The sequence below is a fragment of the Hylobates moloch genome, unplaced genomic scaffold, assembly GCF_009828535.3.
Source record: "Hylobates moloch isolate HMO894 unplaced genomic scaffold, HMol_V3 SCAFFOLD_5, whole genome shotgun sequence".
In the NCBI taxonomy this organism is placed as follows: Eukaryota; Metazoa; Chordata; class Mammalia; order Primates; family Hylobatidae; genus Hylobates; species Hylobates moloch.
In genome coordinates this window covers 139246188-139269444 of record NW_026652280.1, presented here as the reverse complement: position 1 = coordinate 139269444, position 23257 = coordinate 139246188, and positions in this window count along the sequence as shown.

Here is a 23257-nt window from a genome sequence, read left to right as displayed (position 1 = left end):
CAATGGGACTCTTATACAGGCCCCTTTCTTTTCAGCACCAGATACTGCTACACCATCTCACTGGCATGGACCTATATGTGGCAGCAAGTCCATCTCATCGCTTTTGGTGAAAGTCAGTCCAGTTTGTAAAGATTCTCATTGTGAGAATGGCTAAACCATCCCTTTGACTGAAAACCAAACCAGGTATTCCTTTACCTATCAATACCTCCTGCTGCTAAAAAGCAGCAGCTAAAAAGCCGCAGGAGGTATTGATAAGGGGTCCTATCTAAATTCCTGGTTTAGAGAATGACTATCCTCATTTTATGAGTTAAACATTACCCCCATTAACACCTCTGAAAAACCCTCCCAACATGTTTATCTCATTGATATCACGGGGTTGGCAGGTCACTGTAGACGAGGAACTGGGACACCAAAAGGAGAAACTCTGGCCACCCTTGCACCCTGTTCCCAATCCTGGTCCAGCATCACCCACAGATGGTAAGGAGCTCTAGAGACCTCACCAGCCCCTGGGATTGGTCACCTCTCTTCTATGGCCAGAGATTCCTGCTGGGATCCTTTGAGGGCAAGCAGACCCTTCTTCCAGCTTGGACTGTGAACTCCACTGCAGCTGTAAGGACTGCCTGTGACAGTGAGCCCGAGATGACTGGGCTCTGTGCTCCCTCCCGGCCCTCCAATCCTTGGCCTGCCACAGAGAACTGAGCTCTTTTATTAGCACCATGAATGTGACTGATACAGCTAGCCATTCCCTCGTGCGAATGACTCAGTTTATTAATGCTCTGCTAAAGATGGCTTCTTTGCTTGCCAGCAGCCTTAAACAGTATTTCATTAAAACTGACTTAATTATTTTGAGAAGACGGCCCAATTAAAAGCTATACACTCCCTCTATGTGACTGTTTATACATAGAGCTGTACATATAATACATATTTGTAAGTGTGGGTATATATATATATATAGTATGTATGTGTCTATAAATATATAGGCTTAGCAATTTAGTTACATGGGATAAATTGTTGAAAAAAATACCTGAGAGCTGGTCCCCTTTCTGTTGCTAGATTCAGAGTAGAGGCCACCCCTCCACTCTGGGAGAGGCTGGTGTTGGTGATCTCTCAATGACTCTGCAATGGAAGTCGCAACTGCCCAGAGCCCTGCCCCAGTTTCAGGAGCCAGCAGCCTTGGGAGAGGCGGATCCTGACCTCTGCTCTGCTCTTGGGATGGCCTTTCCCTTCCCAGCAGGGTTGAGATACTTGGGCCGGGAAATGTGGCAAAGTGTTTGCCAAAGCTCAGGAGAGACACAGACTTGGGGCTTTTGTTTCTGGAGCTGGCTGTCTAGCTTTCCTAATGAGCAAATATGTTCTCTTTAAGGAAACAAACAAACAAAGCAAAAACACCAATTCATCTGGATTTTATTCATTTGTTTTAAATACAAACAAACAAAAGGAGGGTGGTTATTTCTGCACCAACTATTTCAAATGCAAGTTACTCCATCGCTCGGGGTGGTTGGATGGTGCTTGTCACCATAGGACCCACAGGGCTAGTTCCAACTGTTATTCGGTAAGGCTTTTTTCTTTCCAAAATTCCCAGTGTTCCTTTAAGGCCTATTTAGCTGCGGGTTTTGTTTATTCTCCCGGCAATCAGCATTTAAAATAAGACAAACAAGCATTTTTCCCGGGTTGTGAATGCCCCCGGCCAGCCTCCACCTGCACACCTGAAGCCAACATGTCCGATCGAATTTCTCTGCCACCCATATCCCCTTTAGAGACTTGTCCCCTTCGTATACCAGGCTGGAAATAGAGAACTTAAGCAGGGCAAATGTAATTTTAAGAATTGCTAATGATGCTAGAAATCTGCAATGCAATTAGCATCATTGGATTTGGCGCTCCTTCGAAGGCACAAAACTCCTTGTCATAGCGCAGTGGCAGCAGCGGCAAGTGCCTCCGCATGTGCCGGGCTGTCCGGGTATGCTGGCAGCCGCTTTGCACTGAGATGTGAGCAGTTGGTCAGGCTTCCTCTCTTTCTTTCTCACAGATACTGACTTCTTTGTCTCTTTTCTGGGTTGCAGAGGGATGGGTATTTTCCATTGATTATTACTTTAGCATTTGACCCTCCAGTGGAGTCACCCTGTTTTTTTTTAGAAAACTGAGACTCTCACTTTGTGAACTCACTGTGCTCTCTGGGATTTCAGTGCTGTAGTTCAACCACCAATCCCCCTGTCCTGAACTCCAGTACTTCTGATGCTATTAATTGGTTCCTCAACAATTGTGGTGGCCTTTCCATCATTGCCCACCATAGTATATACTTTTCTTTCTCTCTCTCTCTTTTTTCTAATTTCCTTGTCTTCTTCACTCTCCATGGAGCCAGAGGTAGTATGAAGAGTTAAAAATAGGAATATAAAGAAAGCCAGAGGGAGAGAGGGAGTGAGAAAGAAAAATTTTAAAAAGGGAGGAAATGAATTATTGGATTAAAAATAAACCTTTTTTGCAGAAAAATTATTTTTGTTCTCTGGAAAAATAACATGGGCCAGGCATAAAAAGCATGTCAGCTGGCTAAAAGATTGCAAAATCCAGAAGATGATCGCGATGTGTCTGTTCAATTTAGCAAGGCTATCTACTAGGGGATCCTCTTTTAAATATGGAGGCCCAAATCAGAAGCTTATAGAGGGGAGCTGCTCTTCCAAGATTCCAGATGTGTCTGTGAGACAACACGTTATGGGGCAAATTGATTTCACCCTTGGGAAACCAGGGAGATTTTCAAAGTTATGTCTGCAAAGCCAGCTAATGCAATTCCCCATTAGTGCATTAAAGTGTGCCCTTATTAATTCAAACATAAAGGCAACAAAATAAGCTGTTAAATTTAAAATATAATACATATATAATGAGAATGTGTGAAAGCCTTATTCAAATGAAAATACAGGAGTGTTTGAACTACTGAGGTATCTTTTGTATTGAATTATGAGCATATGTAATAGATTTAATTATTAATTTCCCCATTGTTCTATGCACACAGACAGGGTTCAAGGCACAGTCATTCTCTGGCTTTCATAGATCTAATTTGTATAATTATTGCCTGAATAAAAAATTGCTCCAATTCCTAGCTCTCTTTCTTTCTTTCCCCCTTCTAAATACTATTTCAATGCTGCATTCCAAAAGGGGAACACCTGCCACTTCTTCAAAGTCAGCTGATCATTTGGAATGATGGACGGCGCTGCTGCCGATGACGTCCCCTTTCAAGTCTCTTTGTCTAAGTGAATTATCGTGCATCCTTTTAATTTTATTGAACAAATTACATTTGTCAAGGTCTATCTTTGTAAATAAATGATAACTAGAGACACATGGATGCGTATTTCTGCTGTTCAAGGGCTCTTGTTCCATTTCTGGAAGCCAGATGAACATGGAACAAAGGAGAAACTTTCCTCTAAAAGCAATTATCTTTCTGCATTCCCATCAGTATAATTATATTGCAGGGAATTTTAAGAAGCTGTAGAAGTAGAATTGAATGCTTAAAACTGTGTTTGCTGAATTGCTATGCAAAAGTTGAACAGGCTGTATTGCATCACACAAAATAGTCTAACTCTCTCCTGGCCACATTTCTGTAAGTTTAGAATGCGCCTGAAGGGTGGAGATGGCGTGGGGGAGGCAGGGGGGATGGGGATGAGGTAGATTGCATTTAGGGTTTCCTGTGTTTCTTGAATGGAATATTTAATGACATTTCTGAAACCTGAGGACTGTTAGCAATGTAACTGGGAATGTGTCTAATAAAGCCACCCATTCCAGTCTAGTTGGAAAGCTTCTGATTTGCAGATTGCTCTCTGTCTGAAACAATCCTGCTAGTTTCCGAACTAATCCATGAATGTTGGTGGGATGAAGAGGGGACCGTTCACGAAATGATGGCAGCAGCAATTACACTGCCCCCAAAACAAGCCAGCAGCTGGCTTACAGAGATATTGAATGTGGTTTGTGTGGCTACTGTGTCAATACTGCGCATCAACCAGGATCATTCCTTTCTCATTGGCTCCCCCACAATTTAGTGAAGTAAACTGTTGCTGTGAGGTAAGTTGTATCGTCTGATCACTGACAGCTCAATAGCCTCATTCCTGCCCCTTCCCAATTTTTAACAAACTCCCTGATGAACATTCAGGAGGAAAATAAAGCACCAGTGAAAATTGACAACAGAGAATGCCAGAATCATGGGTTAGTTTAGTGTGGCTGGTAGGTTTTGAGTTACTGGACAATTGATGGGATAATATTATAGTCTAGAGACCTTGAAGAAAGGAAACCTACAAGCCAGGATGACCTTGTATCTTCTCAGAGAAGTGAGTGAAAGGGTGAATCAGGAGCCTGGAGATAACTCCCGGTTCACAGAGACTGCATGGAACAGTGGGATGAGCCTGGGCTTGGGTTGGGATGGAGACAGCCCCTGGCCCCTGCCTTCAGTGTCCGCAGTGGTAAGATGAGGGATCTGGACCAGATGATTGAATAGCCTATCTTTAGATTCCGGGTCTAAGGTCATGAAACCCATTGTATGGGGCATTGATCGCCATAGGAAAGTGGGGGAGGGAAGGTCCATGTGCTAGGATTGCATTGTTAAAGCTTTATGAATGTGTTGAAGGGGAAAAATGATTTTTTCTCTTAAGAAAAATGAGTCCAGTGCTTTTGATCTCTAATTCTGTGGCTGAGGTTTGGTGATAAGCAAGAACGGAAACCCACAGGATCATTGCAGGTGACACTGCAATGATCAGAAAGTGGTAGGCCTATAAAATAGGTTTAAAATGGTGCCTTGGCCATCTTGGTGATTGAAAAGACTCCTCTCTTAGGAGAAAGTGGCCAGTGGGACTGATTTGTTCGATTCAGATCATCTCACTAAGCAGGCAATGAAGGGAATGTGCAGAGAGAACTAGCATGTCCAGCTTAGTGTTGAATGCAGTGCTCCCTGAAAGTGTCAGACCCTCTGCTGGAGCTAGGAATAGAAGGTCATATGGTCCCTGTCATCAGGATCATGTGGCATACATATGACAGTGAAGCCAGGTAGGAACATCTGTGATTCTAGGACACAGTGATCGGGGCCATGACATAGTTCTCCTGGGAGGGAGCCTGGTGGGGGCTGAGGTAGTCAGGGAAGGCCATGGAAGGAAGTGAGGCTTGAGTAGACACAGTCAGATAAAGGTAGGGGTAGACAATGGTAACAGAGGGAAGAATACATGATGAGCAGTGACATAAAGCAGCAAGACATGTTCAAAAAGCTGCTAATGCTTCAAGATGGCCAGGGCGGAGGGTGAGTGTGGGTGAGCAGAAGGGGATGGGGCTGAGGAAATCAGCACGTGCCAGACAAGGGGGCCTAGCCAGGAGGCTCCAACTTTCTGCTCTGAGTTACAGGAAAGGGGAAAGCACTGAAGGAGTGTCACAGGTAAGCAGTATGTTCAGGGTCAGAATTTAGAAGGGTCATGTTGACAGCCAGGACTGGATCCTGGGGTCCCTGTGCAAAATGAAAATGTGGGGCCATTTATTCAAAAACCAGAAAAAAAGGTGCTTTTAAAGGCATTAAAATACAGAGCATTTCCCTTCATTCTGCAGTCTCTAAATCTGTCGTGGCATTTTTTTATCCTCTTTAATGTCACATCCCTCCGGTCCTCATGGCAGGACACTTGTGGGACAAGTACAGACTTTCACGGGAGCTGGAGCCCTCCCTAAGACAGGGGATACATGTGGTCCACCGGCAGCTGGCTCCTCCTCTCCATAGCCATGGGACTGATGTGCCATGCTTCAGCTAGGGGTAGGAAGATGCAGCCAGGTGTTTCTCCTTCCCGGAGGCCTGGTGCTCTCACCCTTGGTAAGCAGGTAACCCCCAAGGGTATTGCAACTTTCCTGTCAAGATGTACTGGGCATCTTGGTTAAGGTTGAGCCTGAGGCTTCCTGTACCAAGTTGCCTGCTAAGTGCATGGTAGCACTGACAGCCTGGGGTGAGGATGGCCACTGCCACACCCCCTTGCAAGATACTGTGAAGCACGCTCACCAACCCTGCCGCTCTCCACCCTGCGCCCAACCCTCCACTGAAGTGGAGTGGACAGTGTCACTGGGACAGGTTGTGGGGGAGGCTGGGCAGGGCCCAGGGTGCCAGGGGCAGGGAAACGGGTAGCTGAGAACCTGTCCTGGGAGGCAGGGAGGTGGTAAGAGGTGCTGCACGTGAGAGCCAAGACCTTAAGCCCCAAGCCCATGTTCATGTGCCATGGACTTCACTTCCAAAACGGTAAATCATTAAGAATTTCAAGATGGCAACCAGAGAGCATTTGCCTTCAAGCATGGGCCCTTCTGAGCATGGATCCCTGTGCTTTGTGACTACAGGAATCACTCACCCTTCATGAAGCCCATTGGCAGCAAGGCGACTGTAGCAGAGCTAGGCTTAAGGCAGGGAATCCACCAGGAAGGGGCTGGAGCTATCTGGTGATGAGTGCTGAGAACCACAGTGAAGATACTGGTGGTGAGAATGGAGAGGAAGCAACGAAGGGAGATATTAGGAGGTAGAAGCTGTAGGATTAAGAGGCAAACAGGACGTAGCAGGGGTGAGTGAGGCCGTGGGATATAGGGTCACTTACAAGGTTCTCATATGGGTAACTGGTACTTCATGAAATACTTTTACATAAATTTTATCACTTAATCTGCAAAACATATTATTGTTACTTCCATCTTATTGGGGTGAAATAGCTGAAAGAAGTGAGGTAATTCACTCAAACTCCTCTGGTCAGAAGACTTGGGATCAGCCCAAGGCATTTGAGTTTGATGGCACATTCAATCTACCATGACTCCTCTGCTGCTCTGGATGAGTCTGCCTTGTTTGTTTGTTCATTCACTTATTTATTCATTGCTTCACTCAACAAGTACTTATGAGGGGAGCACAAGGTGCTGGGCGTTCGTCTAGGTGCTGGAGGTCCATTGCTGCATAAGTCAGGCAAGGCTTCCGCTCTCATGGAGTGCACATTCTAGCAGGGCCCAGGTGCCAGATTTAATCAGAAGTTTCGCTTGGGCTTTAAGGGCCATTGGAAGCCATTATTTATTTATATTTTCTGTTTCTTGTCCCAGTTTCTAATGAATTAGAGTTTGATTAGCTTCAACAGAGCGCTATGACTAGAGGGAGAATAATAAAGTGTCCTTTCATCCACCCCTATCCAAAAGCTGTGTGTAATTAGAGGAATCAAACCCTGTACTCTTCATCTCCCCCTGGGTTGGCAGAGGTCAGTTTATTCTGTAGATAGGTAATTATGTTGTTTTGCTCTTTCATTTAAAAAATGTATTATCTCTTTCAATGAATCTTATAAATCTCAGGCTAGGAGACTGGATACCCCGATAAAGAATAAATTTCGAGATGTTACATTGTTGTCGTGCCAACAGCAATGGTTCTGAATGCTGATCAGATGACTCAACTGTACAGGTCAGAAAGGCATTTACCGGCAACTCAGCCCCTCCCAGTGGCTTACACCATAGAAGACCATCAGTAATGCATGTGTTGAATGGTGTTAGGATGAACCAGTTTTCTTCCTTGGTGCACAGCCCCAAGGAACTAGAATGGCTGCCAGATGGCTCCGGGTGCTAGGGCATGAGCATTCATTGTGTGAAGGAAGTTTGGAGACTGAAATCCTTTTAAAGGCAATGTTTTACTTGATAGGAAACAACATTATAATAAGACTAATCAAGACCACTGAGTTAGTAGTCATGGAGAACTAAAATCATTATTCCTGGAGCACAAATTCCTGCACCTGATGATACCTCTGTGGCCTGTCATGTGTCAGACAGTCTGTAGGAATGTAACATGAAAACCTGTAATACCAGAGGTGTAGAGCACACTCCAGTTTATTCACTCTGGAATGTCTGGGGATGGCCCTTGGCTTCTGAGCTGATGGCCAAGAGTCGGTGGAAGAATAAGTGGAGGAGTTGGTCTTAGAAGGTCTGCTCTACAGTAGGCCTGGGGAGAGTGGTGGATCAAGAGGAAGATTCAAACCAAGTGTATTGAGGGATCTGAAGACCATACCCATACCAATCAGTACTCCCCTGGCCCAGTGTCGTCATCCTGGGCCCCATGTGACTGCCCATCGCATACAGTTGGCCTTATTGTATGTCTGCTCTGTGTGGCATGACTCCTTCGAATGGCGTTCCTTTTCCCGCCCCGTGGCATTGCTCTGCTCTCGCAGTCTCTCTCCATAGTAACAGAAGCTTCCACTGAGTTAACACCTCAACCTATTAAGCTTAAGTGCTTTTCAAAACATTTTATTATTGGCTGAGTGTTTGTGAAGCAGTTTACCTTGGACTCCGACTAGCTTCAAGAGGTTTGAGCCTGTCTTGTATTCCAGGGAAGCGGCGTTGCAAACCCAGCACATCCCAGCACCCAGTTTTCCACCCTTTCTTTACCTCTCTCACCAAATGGCATGAGGCCATTCATGGACAGGCCATGACGAATTTTGATTTCAGTCTTTGTGTCATTACTTAGCTAATTTAAAGATGGATATCAGCCCTTAAAATTAAAAATTGTATGTTACATGGAAGGACTCCACCCACCCAGGGTCAGGCAATGAGCATATGATTAGACAAATGAGGGACTGGCGCTTTCCACGTTCCTCTGTTGAGTGAGGATCCCAGTGGACCATGTCCTGGGTCTTTTCTGGGACACTTCCTGGTGTCACGTTCCCTAACTTCTGTGGGCTGCCAGGCACAAGTGTCAGCATTCATGTTGCAATCCTGATGCCATAGTGTGGCTACTTCAAGGAAATAGTATTCATAATACTGACCTCTTCTTAAAATTATTTAAATAGGCACCCCAGTGCTTCAGGTAAGAGCCATGAATCTTGAGCAAATTTGACTCATGAGGTACCTTCAGAGAACCATTTTAGCTGGTATGTGTGTGTAAGGTGGGGCAGGGGTAGGGTTGGGTATTAAACATCAAAAGGTCATGCTATGTAATACATGCAATATATAAAGTACTGATTCAATAGAACCATGGCAGGTGCTGTTGTAATTCTTTTTTCTGCATATATGCAGAATTTGCAATATAAAAATTAATGCATGTTATAAACTTGAGGTAGCTTCAGCAAATAGGACAAAGAACTCCATGATAACAAATCACAGTGCATATTCACAGCTGGTGAGATAAATTCCATTCATGAGGAGATTTTGATTTCAACCCCTTATAAGAGAATTGTAAGATAGTGGCAGCATCTAATCTTGAGGTAGGTAGATAGTGGTGAGATGGCTACTCATGAATAATTTTAAAATCAATCATCTGTGGCTAAATGTAGTGACTTCAAATCGCTTCACAGCTTTGGGCTGTGGAGGGGAAAAGCCATTGTGGTGAAATAGAGTAAGAAACAGGAGATGCAAAGCTTTCCTCATTTCTTGCTTCAATTTGATTCCTGTTCTTTAATTGCTCTGGGACTTAAGATTCCTTTTCCTGAAGCTACAGTGTGTTCTACATCTTCTCAGAGCTGGGTCCTGCTGCCCTCCTCACACAGTGGGTGAAGCTGCTCCCCTGCTTCCAGCTGCTGGTGGCTCAGCAACTTGGGGGAAGCCCAGTTTGCTACCTTTCTGGACATCCTAGGGGACCTGCAGTTCAGCCACAGCGAGGCCCAGGGAGGGGACAGCTGGTGTCCTGGCAGCTGGGCTTCTGCACTGCCCATGACTTTGAAGACACAGTATCAAAGAACAGAATGGTGCCTTAGGTTTCTGGAGGGTCCTTGAACTAAAATGTGATGAGAGAATCTGTGTCAGGAGAAGATGGCAAGGAGGGAAGAGTGGTCTTCTGGCCACACCAGGACTCAGGGGTGGTGCTGGGCCACAGATGTGTGCCCACCTCATTGGAGTGCAGGGCTTGTGGTGGGAGCTGGCAGGCACAGCAGCATTTACACTGTACAAAGTAGACACTCTTCTGCAAACCTTCCTCCCATAACTCCCTGCCCTCAAGTGTGGCCTAAACTTCATGAACCTAAAACATTCCAATAGTATATTGATGACAGCTAAATTGTCATAACACAACAACATGGTTATATTGAATGCTGCCTTTTAGCCATCCATGATGTCTCTGTATTGGTGACAAAACATTTTCCTACAACCACACATCTGTTTTCACTCTCAGGTCTTTGTATCATATCCTTATTCACAATTCATGATGACGATGACGATGATGGTGATGGTGATGATAATGATAGTAGCTAATGCTATGTAATGTTAGGCACTATGCACATTTCATATGTTAACTCATTTAATCTCTATAAGACCCACCTGAGGTAGGTACTATTATTATTTCTATTGAAGTCACATAAGGTCACATTTTGGTAAGTGGTAGAACCAGGTTTCAAATCCATGCACTCTGGCTTTGCTGTCTGTGCTCTTAACCACTTTGCAATGGTGCCTCTCATTTCGTCTATTCTTAAATAAAGAGGAGAGCAACTCAGAACAATTACCTACAGTATTCGAAGGTTAGAAAATTTTCTGTTAGTTACAGCAACCAATCCACATAGCCGAGGGAATTAGCTTTGCATTTTTGCATTCTTGCATGGGTGCATTCAGAAATTTATTGATTACCTACCACCTGCCAGACCACCATGCTGGGAGTAAGACCAAGGCAGACATGGTCCCTGACCTCACAGAGCTTCCACTCATTCTGGAAAGTTAACAAATTAAACAGGCATCACAGTGATGTGTGATGAGGATTATGCTAGATGAAAGTATAGAATAACAACAGCTAATATTTACTGAGGATTTTGCTATGTATTGTGTGATGGTTAATATTAGGTGTCAACTTTACTGGATTGAGAGATGCCTAGATAGCTGGTGAAGTCTTGGTTCTGGATGTGTCTGTGAGGGTGTTGCCAGAGGAAATTGACAGTTGAGTCAGTGGACTGGGAGAGGAAGACCCACCCTCGTGGGAGGGCACCATGCAATCGGCTGCCAGCCCGGCTGGAACAAAGCAGGAGGAAGAAGGATAAGCTGGCTTGCGGAGGCTTCTGGCATTCCTCTTTCTCTTGTGCTGGATGCGTCTGTCTGTTCCTCCTGCCCTTGGACATCAGACTCCAGGTTCTTCAGCCTTTGGACTCTTGGGCATACACTAGTGGTTTGCCAAGGGTTCTCGGGCCTTTGACCACAGACTGAAGGCTGCACTGTCGGCTTCCCTACTTTTGAGGCTTTTGGTCTCAGATTGAGCCATTACTGGCTTATTTCTTCCTCTGCTTGCAGACAGCCTATCATGGGACTTTGCCTTGTGACCGTGTGAGCTAATTCTCCTCAATAAGCTCCCTTTCATATATACATGCATCCTATTAGTTCTGTCCCTCTGGAGAACCCTAACACATATTGCTAGGCACTATTCTCAGTGCTTTTAATGGACTCATTCATTTAATCTTGATGGCTACCCCATGAGGTAGGTGCTATTTTATTCCCATTTTACAGATGAAGAAATGGAGGCACATCAGGGTTATAGAAATGCTGAGTGACACAGCTGTTTAACGGTGGAGCCAGCAGAACACATCCGGGAGGGTTAGCTTTGCCTGGGTGTTTGGGAGTCCAGTTTCAATCAATTGGTGAGCAGTACTCATGGAGATAATGAAAAATGGGAGGTCCTTCATTCAGTTAGTGCCTTTGTTCATTCAAAAGCATTTATTAGTAGGCATCTTTGATGTGCAAAGATCAAGGGAGTGGGTGGTGGTTGGTGGTAGATGGATATAGAGTTGGATAACATAGGGTGTTTACATTTGAGACATAATTCAGTAGGCAATACTGTATTAAGTATTTAAGGGTATAAAAATAATGAATTGCTCCTTAGTCTCAAATTGATATATTTTAAATATATATATATAAAATTATAAAATGATAAAATTATGCAAATATATTCATCATCTCACATACTTATCATTTCTTTGTGGTAAGAACATTTAAAATTCAAACTTCTGGAAATTTAGAAATATACAATACATTCTTATTAACTATAGCCACCTTGCTGTGCAATGGAACACCAGAACTTGCTTCTCTTGTCTGACTAAAACTTTGTACTCTTTGGCCAACATCTCTCCATTACCCACTCCCTCCTCCCCAGCCTCTGGTAACCACCAGTCTACGCTCTACTTTTAGGAGTTCAGATTCCACATATAAATGAAATCATGCAGTATTTGCCTCTCTGTGCCTGGTTTATTTTACTTCTTAATTTAATATTCTCTAGATTTACCCACTTTGTCACAAATGACAGAATTTCATTCTTTTTTGGGCCGGGCGTGGTGGCTCACGCTTGTAATCCCAGCACTTTGGGAGGCCGAGGCGGATGGATCACGAGGTCAGGACATCGAGACCATGGTGAAACCCTGTCTCTACTAAAAATACAAAAAAAAAAAAAAAAATTAGCCGGACGTGGTGGCGGGCGCCTGTAGTCCCAGCTACTCGGAGAGGCTGAGGCAGGAGAATGGCGTGAACCCGGGAGGCGGAGCTTGCAGTGAGCCGAGATTGTGCCACTGCACTCCAGCCTGGGTGACAGAGCGAGACTCTGTCTCAAAAAAAAAAAAAAAAAAAAGAATTCATTCTTTTTTAAGGCTGAATAGTATTCCATTGTGTATATATACCACATTTTAAAAAATCCATTCATTCACTGATAGACACTTAGGTTAATTCCGTCTTTTGGCTATTGTGAATAGTACTGCAATTAACATGGCAGTGCAGACATCTCTCCAACGTACTGATTTTAATTCCTTTGGATATACCCAGAAGTGAGATTGCTGGATCACATGGTAGTTCCATTGTTAGTTTTGGTACGTATTTAACAGAGGAGTTCAGGCAGATGAATTGGCTTGTGCTTGTATGTGCACACAAAGCTTGATGGAATGGAGAGTGTGGCCTTCAGAAGGGAGCAGGCTCCACTTCTAGCCTGCATTGTCACACCTCTAGCTGTGTAACCTTGACCAAGCCTTGGACTTCTAGAACCTTAGAATGAAGACCCTCTACCCTCATTTTACAGATGAAAAAACTGAAGCTTAGAAAGTTGTCATAAGCTAGAGGAATATTTGAAAATGGACCAATTCTGATTCAAAAGTCCCTTTCAGCCCCGAGACATAGGAATCTTAACTTGTAAATGACTGTTGAATTTTCCGATACTCAATGTACATGTTAGAGGCTTTAACAAGCTGCATATTTGGGAATTCAGTACTAGAGGAAGGCTTCCTAGAGTCAGTGAGAGGAACTTTCAAGGAAGAGAGGAAAGCAGCACAGGAAACAAGAAGGAGATGCTCCCAGCATTTGGGGGTATCTTGGGTGGGAGCTTGGAAGTAACATGAAGGAGAATTGGGCCGCACAAAGCTAGACTTGGCGGGAATGAAGGAGGGCTGCAAGAAATGCTGTAGGGCCAGTTGTAGTATTGGGGAGGTTTGGGAAAGCAGAGGAGATAAGGACAGAAAGAATGTTTCCCTAGGTTTAAACCTTTGTCTTGTTCATCAACATACCCAAGGGACACTTGCGCAAGTAATTGACAAGAGGTTTCTCTGCTGGTTTCGGTTACTTTGGGTAAATGGAAGGGAAGTGTTTAATTACAAGTTCAGGTGGTAGAGGATGAGGCCTTCAAAGCCTCCCACATGGGAGCAGGATAATTCTTCCTCTTCTTCCTCCTCCTCCTTCTCCTTCTTCTCCTTCTCCTCCTTCTTCCTCTTCCTTTTCTTCTTCCTCTTCCTTTTCTTCTTCCTCTTCTTCTTAGAGACAAGATCTTGCTTTGTCACCCAGGCTAGAGTGTGGTGACCCAATCATAGCTCACTGCAACACTGAACTCTTGGCCTCAAGCAATCCTTCTACCTCAGCCTCCCTAATAGCTGAGACTACGGGCACATGCCACCACACCTGGCTAATTAAAAAAAAAAATTTTTTTTTTTTCTTTTTTTTGTAGAGATAGGTCTTGCTCTGTTGCCCAGGCTGGTCTCAAACTCCTGGCCTCAAGCGATCTTCCTGCCACTGCCTCCCCAAGTGCTAGAATTATAAGCATGAGCCACTGGGTCCAGCCCAGAATTTGTATAGTCTACTTGCACAACCAGCCTTTCACATTCACCTGAAGCCTTTATATGTTCAACAAGACCACTCTTTAGTTTGGCCCCATTCACCTGCTAGAGTTGGCAGGGGTGGGGTGGGGGAGTGGAGGAGGAAGAATGCAGAAATAAAAGAGTTTCCTATTTCCTCTTAGACAGTGACTATATCATGGGCATCATCTAGTAATGGAGAGAGGAAAAAGAGGAAGAAATAGGAGAGAGAGAGAGAGAAGGTTTGAGGGGAAGGGGAAGGTACATAGCACTTGGTAGCTCCAGTTCCTTTGGGCTAGATGCTCCCCTGGCTGATGCTGCTTCGAAAGCCATGTTGATGTCACTCAAGTCTGTATGTGATTTCTTTCCTCATTTTCTTCCTTTGCCAAAAACAAAAAAACAAACAAACAAAAAAAACTATGGCTCTTATTCCAAGTATAGTCAATGAGCAGCTACCAAGAGGGTCCTAGAAAGCATGTTTCTGAAGAATGTCATCTTGGCAACGTTGTTCCATCTGCACCAGTCAGGGAGGAATGGAGGCAGAATGCCTCCACACATGCTTTAGATCTGGAGATATTCTAAGGTATAAGGGAAGGATGGTCTCTTCTGGAGAACTTTGGTTTAATTCCTGAATACATTCCCTCAGGAGTACAACAGGGATATTTCCTCAGACTGCCAGACCATTTTAGAGTGTTATTTGACCAGTATATAAGAGATATTTGCTGTAATAAAAGTTACACTGGGCTTGGAATCTGAAGACTTCGGTCTGTGATCTGGCCATTTTTACTTCCTAGCTACGGGTAAGTTGCCTTCTTCACAGCCTGGTAATGAAGAGCAAATGAGAAAAATGTTGACAACACTTTGTAAACTGTAAAGTGGTGCAAATATTACTTGTTATTGTTACCTAGCAATACTCGGGGATTTTCCTTGTTTGGTTCCAGTTTAAGTAACCAGGGCCCGTGTTAGGCTTGGAAGCTTCAATTACAACTGAAGGGTGAAATTAGGTGATAGAGGCTTTAATATAGGTTTTGTTTTGAGGACCTAAGACAACACTAAGAGTGAACCCTGTACGAGTTCACAATGCTGAACAGTTAGTTGCCTTGGGTGGTAGCTAGCAATTCCTTCTCACCAGGGATTGGTCATGTGTTTAATGGCAGACCCTCCCTTCCCCTACCTTCCCCGCTTCCCCACATTTTCCCCTAGGTGGCCTAAAGGCTTGGCGCCCGTAACAGTGCCTTCTCCTCCCCTGGGCTCAGCCACAGGTATTAAGAGCCTCACCTCCTCAGGTGACTTTTCCAGCGTGTCTTCCTGGCTCATCCCACTGCCTTGCCTTGGCTCAACGGCTGATGCTTTGCTCCATTTCAGTTCCCATCTTCCTTCTCCTCCCCTTGACTTGCTACTTCCTCCTCCCCCTTGCTTCCCAGGGTCCTTTCCCCTCCCATGTTGGTCACTTGAGAGGAGAGGTAGATGACTGGGTTCCACAGCCCCACCTTGGGGCAGGTTGGAGGTCCTTCTGTTGGAGGATGTATTTGGAAGTGTTCTGACCAAGGGGTCTTCTCACGCTCCTCAGCATTTCCTAAAGTGCACTTTCTGATGGCGTGGGCACTCCACTTCCACTGTGGCTGCTGTTCTGCTGTTGAGACACTTGCCTATTTCACCGGACAGTCTCTTTGAAGCTTCCACTGTTGCCCATTACATTTTGCTAGGAACAGGGAATCACTTCTCTCTGGCTGGGAGGAGACTTCTGAGTCTAGTCAGGCTCCAGGGTCCCTGGATGACTGGCCTTTGCCTCGGTGGCCTTACTCTTCCCATGGCACACTCACTGTCTGCCTCTGCTAACCTACACCACCTTCTTAGACTGCTGTTTGCATCTTCCCAAGACAGTTTTCCCTGTGACCACTTGTGTCTAAGGACGAGTCTTAAGCCTCCAAGTCTTCCCAAGAAACTGACCTTAACTCAAGGATCACTTTGTTACACACCAGGCTACCTCAGTCCTCTGGCCTTGTTTCCATTCTTGATCCCTTTGATCTCTGCTGAGCCTTGAGGCTTATGATCCTGTTTCAGGGCTTCAGTGATTCCCCTTGCTCCCAGCCCTGGGGACTGGTCTGCTTATCCTGTCTCCAGTCCTCGTGGTTGGAGCTGCGAAGCAAGAGCTTCTGGGCAAGATGCCACTAGAAAGCCTGTCTCCCTAAGAACAACAGACCACTTTTCTCTCTAGTTGTTCTGAAACTTACCCCTTCTCTCTCGCAGCTGTGTGAAAAGAAGCCAAATGCCCATTCTTAATGTGTGACAACTGAGGCTCACATGCAAACTGCTGTTATCTCAGCAGGAGAGCAATTTGCAATCATTTAAAATCCTTTCACTCTTCCCTTCTCCTCAGTGTATGGTTATACACACACCAGTCCATATTTATTAGTGCAGATGGTGAGAAACTCATCATTGAAAGGGCTTAGAGCACAGAGGAAAATGGATTTTTGGCCTCACTCTGGCCTTATAAACAAGAAGGCTTAAATGATTTTAGGTTCCTGATTCTTGCCTCAAAAGAGCACAGTTTGCTTCTCTCCAAACACAAGAGGTTGTAAATTGGTAATTCATCTCAACCAAAGGCCACATGATGAGCAATTGTAGAAGTATTTTTTTCCTTGTTGTGCAAAGGAGGAACCAGACATATGAGTATAGGTTCCAGCTGGAACTTGCCTTTCACCATTTGTAGCCTGAAGGCACTGTCTTGGCCAGCCCTGGGCTTTGTGCAGCTTCTGCCTCTTCACCTGCATCACTAACAGGGCGATCACTATCACAAGGGTAGAAATCAGCTCAGCATTTCCATGTGACTTCTTTTTTCTTTTTCCCAGCTAAAAAATAAATCCGTTCTAATAAAAACATTTATACTATATTCTTTATTGTCAGCTAATCCTGCCCAAACTCATTAAATGGCAGTGTGTGGGTTATTTGCTGTCAGTGAAATTATCAAAGGCATTTTTCAGCTGGGGCACCAGGAAAACATATGCTTCAATGCCAACTAAAACAATAATGAGGAAATGTTATGATCAGTCTTGACCAGATGACCCTGCCCATTTTAGATTAGTTCTTAATTTCAGCACAAGGGTCATCCTGTGAATTCTTACAATAAGTCACTGCTCACCACTCACATGAAAAAGATGTGACTTATTAGAAGACTCACTGTACTCATTGCAGTTAATGAGATGTGGAAAGCTTTGTAATTTGATTTGCTGGGCCATATGCTGTAAAGGGATACTGCTGATTTCATTCCTCCGTATTTAATTTAAGCTGTATGCAATACCTTCTTCATATGGCTACTTATATAATAAAAATTAACTTGGGGTATAAAAAATACACCATTGTGGGGTTTATGACTTGGTGTGGTTCAGTTTCAAGTGTTTTGCATGGAAACATCTGTAAGTAATGTGTGCGGGTCTAATTTTAAATCCCGCCAAATATTTTCCATTTAACATTTGGTTTAACTGACAAGCCTGCAGAGGTGGTTTTCAGAATTGTCAGTAACAGATATGTACAGTATTCCCAAGGCCGTAGCCTTTTTTTTTTTTTTAAAGGAAGATAGTAATTCAAACTTGTTTTTTAAATTTTTTTTAATGTTTACACTTCAGTAGATACAAATAGCAGTTCAGAATATGGCTACTCCTATACCTTGAAGACCTAGCTGCAGTTTAATCTATTACCCCCTAAAAAGAGTTACCTTGGTTTTGACTTTTGCTTCAACATCTGCGAGCTAGGACACCTGAGGCAGATTGGGAAGGTTGACCGTGGGAACGGGACCCTTCAGGACAGGGTCCTGCCTCCACAGTGGAGAGACAGGGAGGGAGAGATGAGGGTAGGACTGAGAAGGGGAGCAATGTCTAGGGAGGTCTGAGCCTCCAGAGAGGCTCCGAGAATCCACATTCGGACTGTTTTCCTACCGTTTAAAAATAATTCTCACCTAGCTCTTAGGAGAGGCCCAGGCCCCCTGAACTATCCAGCGACCTGCTCAGAAGCTGAGCTGTAAAACCATAAAACCGAATCTCTCCTTTCTCTACCGGGTAGGATTGCCAGATAAAATAGAAGGCCCCGAGTTAAATGCGAATTTCAGATAGACCACAAACATGTTTTAGTACAAACATATCCCTCGCAATATTTGGGACATACTTATACTAAAAACGTATTTGTGGTTTATCTAAATTCAATCTTAACTGGGCATCTTGGATTTTTACTTGCTAAATCCGGCGACTGTACCGCCGGGGTCGGACGTTGTTTGCTGACTGCATTCTATTCGTGGCCGCGGAGGCCTTATTTCAGGTTGTTTGATTCCGGTGGCTGACAATATCAAGCAGCTTGAACAGGCAGGCCGGTGGGCAGAAGCCATAAATAGCCACCCCGGGGGGGCCCCCCGGTCGCTGGGAGCACCACGCTGCTCTGTTAATAAACATGCGCTCGCTGGAGTCCTCATCCTGGGGCTCGCGGAAGCGCTGACTCAGCAGCGGGGCAGGGAGGATGCGGGGACCCCAAGAAACATAATTAAACTGTTTCCATGACTGACTTGAAAATAAAATTGTGTGTGGGAAGAGAAACTTGAGGGGGAAGTTAAACAACAAATGGAGAGGTGTGGAGTGAAACCTCAGGGAAACTGTTGGTTTTGCTTCAAGGGAATTGAATTGTGAAACTTGCAGTTGTGAAATTTCACTCGGTTGATTCTTGTGAGAACCGAAGTTGGTTTTAATTGTCAATTAAAGCGAATGGTGCTTGGGTCCCTGGGATCCAGGGAACCTCAGGGCGGTGCTCGCCTCTGCCCGGCAGCGAGAGAGGGACCCGGTGCGGGCCCGATGACAGGGTCGACCACTGGGGGTCAGGATAAGCTTGCAGAGTGGCCCTGCCGCCGTCCTGAACTTTCTCGGGAGGGGAAAGCGGCTGCGTACAGAACGGCACGCCCTGGGAAGCAAAGGCCTGTCGGAGAAGTTGACGAAAGATGCACCTTAGGTGTCCCCGAGCAGGGCCGCCGGCCTCCCCGGAGGTTTCCTTGGCAGCCCTTATTTGTAAGGCAAATACAGGCCCGCGCACACGTTGCTCGAATGTCAGGTACTAAATTGCCTTTATGAGAGTCGAGCAGGCTTGCCGATGACAACACTCTGATAACAAAAGAAGTGTGGCCTCGTTGAAGATTTTATGTAAAAGGAAATGATTCATTTGAATTCAGAAGGAGCCTTAAAACAGGGCAGAGACAGCCAAACCCTAGATTTTCTGCCTTATGACTTGTTTCTTAAACTTGTTTAAGAAAAAAGGGGAGAAAATTTAAACAAGAAAAGCTACCCCAAATCGCCAACCAAGGTTTAGATTTTCGTGGGTTGCTATTTTCTTCAGATCAAGGTTGCCTTCTTGTTAACCCGAGACTGCAGCCACAGAAAATTAGATTCCCCCCACTCAGGGATTAACCACATAGAAGAGTTAGGGAATGTGGAGGTCTGGAGAGACTTGAGATCAACGAGTTTGAAACATTTGAAAGAAAAAAATCTTCAGTGGTTTGAGAGCTTCACTAAGATACTTAAAAAAAAAAAAAAAGAATCAAAATCGCTCTTATTTAAGAGCTTTGGAGATCCAAATATAAGTCCCTTTTCTTTTGCCAAGAAGGCCCTTATTCATTTTGTGTGTCTTTAATGCTCAAAGGAGATGCTGGGATTCCTAGTCAATTCCTAAACAGGAGTCTGACAACCAACTATATGATTTTTTTGCAAAGACCTTTTTTTTTTTCTTAAAGCTTCAAATTTCTGTTCCTTTTGATGATGATATGTTGAAGAAGGAATCAGTGCCTTTCTCCGTAAGTGAATGAGAGAAAGGCCTTACATCTTTTGAGTGGGCCAGCGTTTTGGTGGCAGGGCTGCTTGGATGGGGAGCGATGTGACAGGGCTCTTGGACAAGCTGCTCCTTGGCTTAGGGATGGTTTATTTTGAACATTCATTCATTCACTTATTCAACCAGTGTTTATTAAGCATTCACGGCCTCTGTGCAGGGCTAGGTGTGAGGGCTACAATGTCTAATAACACGGAGTCGTGGTCTCACCCTCCAGGAGTTTGCAGCCTGCTGGGGAAGCCAACGACATCAGAAGGTTATTCTGCTCTACTGGAAAAGGCACTGATCTTGTCCTCTCTTTTTCTTCCAGAAGCTGAGAAAAAACCCCAGATTGGTCAACATGGTTTTATAAACAAGTGGTACTTTAGCAACAGCAACCAAAGTCCTATTTAATTAGCCAGTGGAAGGTATCCATCTGTGATGGCCAACTGTTTCCTTTTTCCAAGGGGCTCATCTTCTCCTTTGGTGACCCCAAATGCCTTTTACTTTGAGCCACACCCTCTGCCTGCAATCCTGCAGGATAAAATGGGGATGGAGGTAGAAAGCAAGTGGATCACTTGGTACTGTCTGACCTGATAACCAGCTGTTGAATGGCCTGCCATGGTTTCACTACGAGAATAGGGAAACTGTTCTTTTACTTCTGGAAGAAGGAGAAGCCAGAAGTTTATTTAATCTTTTCTAGGCAACTTATTTTATTGCATTTTTAATTTCCTCTCTTGCATTAACACGACCCTTTTCACTGGCTTCCCACGCCTGGTGCTTAATTACTTATCATTAGCAATGTACACGGGGGCCTTGCTGCATATTTATAAATGTGATCATTAGTACATGGAAAGACAAAGGCTTCTTTAAGACTGTCATTAGTTATTCTGTTTTCATGGAAATGTTCATTAGGAGAAACTACCCACCTGGTTAAATAATTATAATTAAGAATTGGTAATCTCCTTTGCATTTTTAACTTGATCTTCCGTCTGTTTGTGTGAAGCTAAACAAGCCTTATTTGGCAAGTATTCTATCTTTCATTTTCACAAGAATTGTCAACAAATACGTACTCTTTGTTTTTAACCTATAGGTGCTGACTGATTTGCAGCATGATAAATATAATTTTTGTAATTCAGCAGTTAATCTCCAAACACGTTAACCAGCCGTGGAATGGTGAGTCAGTGAATGGAGTTAAAGGATCTCTGGTTGATTTCATTTTCTGGACTTTAGTCAGTGGTGCAAATTGGACTCCAGGCTCCCAATCAAACTTTGCAAAGGGTCCCCTTTAACTCTTCAACCACAGAGACACCAGGCTGGGTGGCCACTGGCCACTGCTCCTTTGGGTGTGCCAGGCAAGACAAGTGGCAGTTGGATGGCCCGAGTCTTTGTGTGTCAGCATCTGAGTCTTTACATGTTTGTGACTAGGGGTAACCACAGCAGTGTCGTAGCTGTGGCCCTGCCAGTGGTTAGGCAAATAGAGTCCACAAGCACTCTTTGAATTGCCAGCAAATGGCCATGCGGCTCATACGTGGTTACGTGTCAGCTGAGCTGAAACAAACGAGGTGACAGAAACACAATAAAGGAAGCTCGGTTATGCTGCCGCCCACTCCCCTCTGCCCAGACTGGTTCAAGCCGCCACCCTGGACTGATGAGAATATGCCAGGGATAAACCACAACTGTGGGAAACGCTGGGTGGGGGCATAAATATCATCTGTAAACAATTAGGCAGCCACTGCTCATTCAGTGCCGTTTTGAGAAGCTAAGGAAGTCTGCAATCAGTTATATCTCCAATTACCATAAAAATATATTAGCCATTCATTCATTTATTAATGATTCATCAGTTAACCACACATAATGAGCAAATAATTAGCAGTGCTGTACGGTTGCCAAAATTGAAGAAGTGTTGGCATTTTAAAGATGAAAGGTTGAATTTATGCAAAAGTCTGGTGATGATAAAGTTAATATGGAAGATAATTATAAAAGTGGCTGTCCTCTATTACAGGCTGAGGTACCACAAAACTTGCCTAATTGAACTGAAACTAATATTCTTCCAAAGTCTGTGTGTTGCCACACACAAACTGCTGAACTTCTCTTGAAGATCTCCCTTCAGTAAGGTGCACCGCACAATACAAGTTAATAAAATGCCAGACAGCTAGACTGTGTTCTTTGTTTGCTTGGTTCAGGGCCTCGTGGAAAACAATAAATTGCATTCATGTCAGCTGAGGCCCATCCCTTTGCTAATTACCGTTTGGTGCTGAAATGACTTCTGTGAAATTGGGAGCATGAGGAAACATACAGCCATACAAGGGAGGCTTTTCAGAGTTTTGCAGTAAATGTGAGATAGGCCTCAGGCACACAGATGTTAAAACAGCGAATTCCCCCACAGATTACACTAATGGAAACCCTGTCAGGGTAAGTCAAATCCGGGTCTGTGGTCAAAATCTAATTAAGATTTCTGTACTTAAAAAGAATATGAATGCCTGGGGGTGGCGATGAACGTATAAGAAACTCACTTGTTTGTAAAATTGTTAGCATAAATAGTTAAGTACCGTGGGGCTGTTACCTGCAATGTAACACCTGTTTTCTGAGGCTTTGCTGAATGTATCAGGATGGGTTATTTCAGAGGTCAGCAAACTAGGCTTGGGCCATGGCAGCCTCCCATCTTTGGGGCCTGGTGCAAGGCATGGTTTGAGGTCACAGATGCAAATGGATCCCTTAGAAGTTGCCCTGGAATCCCAAAGGATGCTTTACTTTGCCACATGAAAACCACCCCAGATGATCCTGCCCAACTGCCTGGCGCCACTGAGGAAATAGTTCTTGCCGAGGGTGTTGGACTGGCCAAATCTCCCCTATTGGAGAAACAAAGGGTCGTCTGCTCCCGGCTCGCCCTCCAGCCTGTCGGGACTGCCTCCTGGAACAGCTGCAGCGTGCAGGCGCAGCCCTGCTTCTAATAGAGGAAATGAATTTATAATACTGCAGTCTCTTCATTTTCACCCAGCACAAATTTCCCCTTAAATACTTAAAAACAACACCCAGAGCTGGATATACCTTAAATTTCCAATAAATGAAACCTTAATCCAGTCTGTTGCTGAGTCTGAGCTGTTATTAAAGAAATAAATTTGAAACAGCAAGTGGTTTGAGAATTTTTGAATTTAATTATTTAAATCTACTTAGGGTAACTCTCACGCACTATTTCAGTTTCCCATGGAGAACATGAATTCTGGGAAAGGTATCCCACTCAGGGCCCTGGAAGTATTAACTTTCATGTACAACTGTGGGCTCAGCCATAGACAGACTGTGCCACCCTCCTCCCCGGAAGAGCAGAAGAAAGAAACTCAGATTTCTTTTTCTGTATGATCCAGCCAAGGGATACAGGATATATTTTTCAAAGAATGAGGGAA